The 5,328-nt window shown below is 33.1% G+C and overlaps 3 non-coding genes across 3 annotated transcripts; 2 read left to right on the top strand and 1 right to left on the bottom strand.

Annotated features, from left to right (window-relative positions):
* The first annotated feature begins 1,703 nt into the window (after nucleotides 1-1,703).
* Nucleotides 1,704-1,787, top strand: TRNAY-GUA (transfer RNA tyrosine (anticodon GUA)). The gene has a single exon. It is a non-coding gene; the product is annotated as a tRNA-Tyr (tRNA).
* Nucleotides 1,788-4,133: 2,346 nt separating this feature from the next.
* TRNAC-GCA (transfer RNA cysteine (anticodon GCA)) lies at nucleotides 4,134-4,204 on the bottom strand. Its single transcript has one exon. It is a non-coding gene; the product is annotated as a tRNA-Cys (tRNA).
* A 751-nt stretch (nucleotides 4,205-4,955) lies between these two features.
* On the top strand, nucleotides 4,956-5,043 carry TRNAS-GCU (transfer RNA serine (anticodon GCU)). The gene has a single exon. It is a non-coding gene; the product is annotated as a tRNA-Ser (tRNA).
* Nucleotides 5,044-5,328: the final 285 nt, after the last annotated feature.

Here is a 5,328-nt window from a genome sequence, read left to right as displayed (position 1 = left end):
ATTCTCCAGAATTTCTCTTATATTCAACCTCATAGCTGATAATAGAACTAGAATAGATAGTTTTTGTTGCCTACTCACGCGAACCCATATCCTTGTTTTTCTATCAATCTCTAATTCTAATCTTCCTCCCCAATATGATATTATGGTGCCGGTATAGACGGAAATTCCATTATCGTTCAATTCTGACTGGTAATAAATACCGGGACTTTGCAATATTTGATTGATCACAATTCTATATATTCCATTTACTATAAAAGCTCCCAGAGAAGTCATTAGAGGGATCTTTCCTATCAAAATTGTTTGTTCTTGGATATACCTACGCCTATCGTTTTTCCAAATTAGTCTCGCAGATACATATAATTCAGAAGAATATGTGAGTGATTCATACACAACATCTCTTTCCTTTATCGAGGGTTCTACCAATTGATATCTTTCCAAAAATAATTCAAAGTCAATTTCTTGATTTGTATCTTCAAATTTTGGAAACTTAGAAAGTTCTTCTGTCAAACCCTGATCAATGAACCTACAAAATCCTTCAAATTGTATCTGATTAAATCCAGGTATTGTGGACATTGCGTCTATCCCAGATTATTTTGAAATTGTCAGTTATTTATATTCATCCATCTCGAATTCTCCAAAAACAAAAAAAAGAAATACCATTTTGGCTGGCTCATTATCCATCAAATCCTATAGCAATGATGGAATTTCGATTCCGTGAATCTTTGACTGGAATCTATGAGACAGGTGGAATTCAAATTTATACTTAATTTCAATTTAATTTAAATTGTCAATTTTAAGAGATGCAAATGGAACGGAATTGAGAAAACAGTCCTAGAAACAGAATTCTCCTGCTTAGTCTTACTATGCTTTGGGATTTTTTTATAATATAAAAACTGAGTCAGTTTCTTATATTATAATGTAAAACTGTATTGATATTCTAATCTACTTGAATATTTAATACCATAAAACTAAAGGAATGTTGTATTGATGAACCCGACGGATATACCTAATGTCTTTTCTCTTCTTTTATTTTTTATTGCCCTCCTTTCGTCAATTGACAGTTGACAGTATTATTTATATATATATATATATATATATATATATATATATATATATATATATATATATAATTTGATATGACTTTGATATGATTTAGGGCTCAATAAAATTCCCAAATCAGACTTTGGTAAATGATTTTTTTTGCATCTCCTGCTCTGCTGATTCAGAGGTACCGTATCTTGGATCCAATGCAAAACTCTTTCCGAATGAGAGAGATAAAGACGAGAAAAACCAATGAAATAAAGTTGAAAGATTGTATAGTTTAATGGTAAAGTTTGATTACCATTAACCCCCAGAAAAGTTAACGAGTTTTTCGGTTTGATTCATATCCTATTCATCTTCTAAAGGTGTCCCTCGGCTGATTTATATTAAGTTAAGGTGGCCTTAGGCCTTATTCCCTATTGTATTTGTATTGTGTAGTGCTTTTTGATTTCCTAAAGGTGGCCATAGGCCCCTATGGTCCATTGGTGCCCCTATGGTCCAGTGGTTACGACCTCTCGCTTTCACGGAGAAAACGAGGGTTCAAGTCCCTCTAGGGGTATACCAAGACCATAGAAGTAGGATTTTATCAAAAGTGAAATGTATTTGTCAAGTCCGCCTGGTAGACGAAAGGAAGTTGATTATGGAACGTCTAATTAGGCGTTGGGTCGATGCCCGAGTGGTTAATGGGGACGGACTGTAAATTCGTTGACAATATGTCTACGCTGGTTCAAATCCAGCTCGGCCCAAAAATTCGCCAATATACTATCAAATGGTAGAACCCTCTTGTTCTTAAGAAATACCTGATAAGAGAGAATAAAAAAGAAGCCAAATTTTCTGTTAGATCTCTTCTTATTTCCCTGGGATTGTAGTTCAATAGGCAAGAGCACCGCCCTGTCAAGGCGGACGTTGCGGGTTCGAGCCCCGTCAGTCCCGACGGATCCAATAAGTACATCAATTCACATCTCCATTTTATGTGAAATGAAAGAAGGGACAGAGATCATAATTTAATTCCGAAGGGGTTTCCCCTCTTTTTTTCAAGATTCTGTCGAAGAAAGAACAAACATTAAACTAAAATAAAATGAAAATAACTAAAATAGTGAAGTTGATAGAATATTCCATCTTTTCTCCCGCGACTCCTCTTTCTCATACTTCTTTGTCTTCCAAATAAAATTGGATCATTCAAATTTACAACCTAATTCCTCTCTTTCTCCACTTCGCTTGTATTTTTTGTTGGCGTTTTGTAGTTAATGGAAATGGAAACGGACGAGGATACTTCATTTGATGGTTCTATACGGAAGACCTAAGGTAGGTTATAGAAAAGAAAGAACAGAAAAGAAGGATAAATAAAGGAATTTTTGATTGGTCCAGGAATCCAATCTTGGATTCGGTATGGATAAAAGATCTTCGTATGTTATACTATTCAATTCTCGACGACGAATTAATTTAATAGCTCAGATATTGTTATTCATGATATTGATCCGATTCAAGATCATCGATAGGTAATGCATTCATTGAATTGACAGGTGAAAGATTTATCATCTCTATGGGATTAAATCCCGAGTTATTGTGAAATAAAAAAAACGATGAGATTGAGATTATGGAAGTAAATATTCTTGCATTTATTGCTACTGCACTTTCATTTTAGTTCCTACTGCTTTTCTACTTATCATTTACGTAAAAACAGTCGGTCAAAATAATTAATTACTTGAAATGAAACTTGACTTCTGAGTTCTTATCAATAGTTGAAGAAATCAAATCAAAAGATATTTTTTTGCGTTTTAAATGAAATCAACGGGCTATAATGAACGGTATTCTATGAGATCCGAGAGTATGGTAAGAAATTTCTTACCATACTCTCTATTAGTGTTATAGTAGTGTATAAAGTTGTACTTTACTTTCTAATAAAGTTGGTATACTATATTAGCTTCTATCTTCAATATATGTAGTGATTAATCCATATATGGAATTAACGTAGGACCCAATTCTCTTTCTTTCTGAAATAATTGTTTTACTGAATAATTGTTTTACTGTTATATAATACATTTCTCCACTAGAATCCAATGGAATTTCGAAATGAATAAATTTTGATTTGAAAATTATTTCAATTCAAATAAAAAATATAAAATGCGTTGCAGAACGATCTATAAAACAATTGATACCATTTCATTCCTAAACTAAATTACTAGTCCTTCTAAAGTCCACTTCTTCCCCATACTACGAGTGAAAGGGAAAATATAAAGACTACCATTAAAGCAGCCCAAGCGAGACTTACTATATCCATGTCAATTATGTCCCTTATCTTTATGCTAGAAATATTCCATTATTGTATTGCTCACTAATAATAGTAGAATCCATGGTCCAGAGTCAAAAAGGGATTCTGGCTGAACACTATTGATGAACCAATCAAATAAATCCATTTCTAAAAAATTCCTATATGATTTCTAACCGGGAAAGACTAAACACAACTAAAATACACAATGACGCTACAAAGGAATGTTACTAATGGAACATATAGTAATAAAAAAAACAGGGCCCATTCTTTGTTGCCCTTCAAAGTACAAATATATCAATTGCTATCTATTACATACTTTTATTTCCTATTTGATCTAATCCGTACCCTTTCCTTTCCCGATTGTCTCTCTGAAGCAGTTGGGAGATAGTATATTATACTCTTGACGAGGGGTTTCAAAAAAAAAATAATTTTTTTTTCACTTTTTCTATAAAAAAGTAAATTATCCATCCAATCTCAATCTAATAGTGATTGAATGCCTAAACACTCAGAGATTCTCGCGAGTCTATATATGTAGATTACATAAAGGACTTCCCACAACTAGTTAGCCGCCGGCGGCTATGCCAATGAAATTCAAGACCCAATCAGTAGACATTAGCAGTAGAAGGGAATCGGGAAGTCTTGCTTCGACCATTATAATATAATCTTTATTTGAATTTTAGATTGAAAGATTTCCAATCTTTTACAAAATCCCCAGAACAGATGTTTAGAATCAACCAAGTATCAACAATCGCCTTATCTGTTGGGTAAAATTTGGGTGATTTATATCAGCAGATAATAAATTTTGATTCGTTTGTTGATGAGGCGGCACCCGGATTTGAACCGGGGAAAAAGGATTTGCAGTCCCCCGCCTTACCACTCGGCCATGCCGCCAAAACGATACACAATAAGATAAAATTTTATGGGTTGGATTACTAAACTTTAGTTTATTGTACTTGCATCCCTTTTTTAATTTCATCCTTTTTTTTCTAAATTTATAAAAATTCTAAAAGAAACCCTTTTCCCCTTTTGTTTGACCACCCCTTCGATTGATTGTATAGTATCTCAAAACATAAAATGTCGAAAAACTTCCCCTCACTTTTCTATTGAAAAATCAAATGCATATTTTCATTCAAAAAAGCCAAAATTTATGACACAAAATTTATGACAAATGGGAACCATTAACTATTCGTTGACTGAGAATTCCTGAATGATTCTTGGATTTGAATCTAAAATTGGGGTTGCCTAATGACATAAGAAACTACAAAACATACTTAATTGATTCTTAATCCTTTCAATTTCCATTATAACAAAAACGATAAGTATATGTAAACCCCACAATGGAAATTCTTACACAGATACCAAATTGGGTATCTTTTTTAGAGTATGTTTCCTATACCTATAAATATATGGAATTCGTTGGAACAAAAAAAGGCCCGGCTGGGTATTGACCGGGCCAGGCCCAAAAGGCACTTCGAACAAAATAAAAGCAAGAAGGTCTTCTTTATTTATCTTTCTATTTGGATCTTTCGAGCATCTAAATGGAATTGCTAATTATATAATAACGATAAAGAATGTGAAAGAAATACTTTTGTTAATCCTTACTTGATGTGTAATGTAACATAGTAATTATCTTTTTCAATTGGGAGAGATGGCTGAGTGGACGAAAGCGGTGGATTGCTAATCCGTTGTACGAGTTATTCGTACCGAGGGTTCGAATCCCTCTCTTTCCATTTCCGTTGATGACTTTCTATTTTTTTCTTTCAAATTTCGCAAACCCCTTTTAAATGATTTTTTTACTAGTTAAACGTATGGAATATGAATATATAAAATAAAATCTTAAGAAAATTGTAAATCAAGCAAGAAAAACGAAAATTTTATTTTATTCTTCACGTCCAGGATTACGACCTGGATCATTGGATAGGAATCCAAAGATGAAGAGAGAAACAAAGAATATTACTACTGTGTAAACAAAAAGTTTGAGAGTAAGCATTACACAACCTCCAAGATCATTTTTT

Source organism: Lactuca virosa, chromosome 8 (assembly GCF_052849685.1).
Source record: "Lactuca virosa cultivar CGN04683 chromosome 8, Lactuca_virosa_CGN04683_v6, whole genome shotgun sequence".
Taxonomy (NCBI): Eukaryota; Viridiplantae; Streptophyta; class Magnoliopsida; order Asterales; family Asteraceae; genus Lactuca; species Lactuca virosa.
This window is presented reverse-complemented; position numbering and strand designations above follow the sequence as displayed.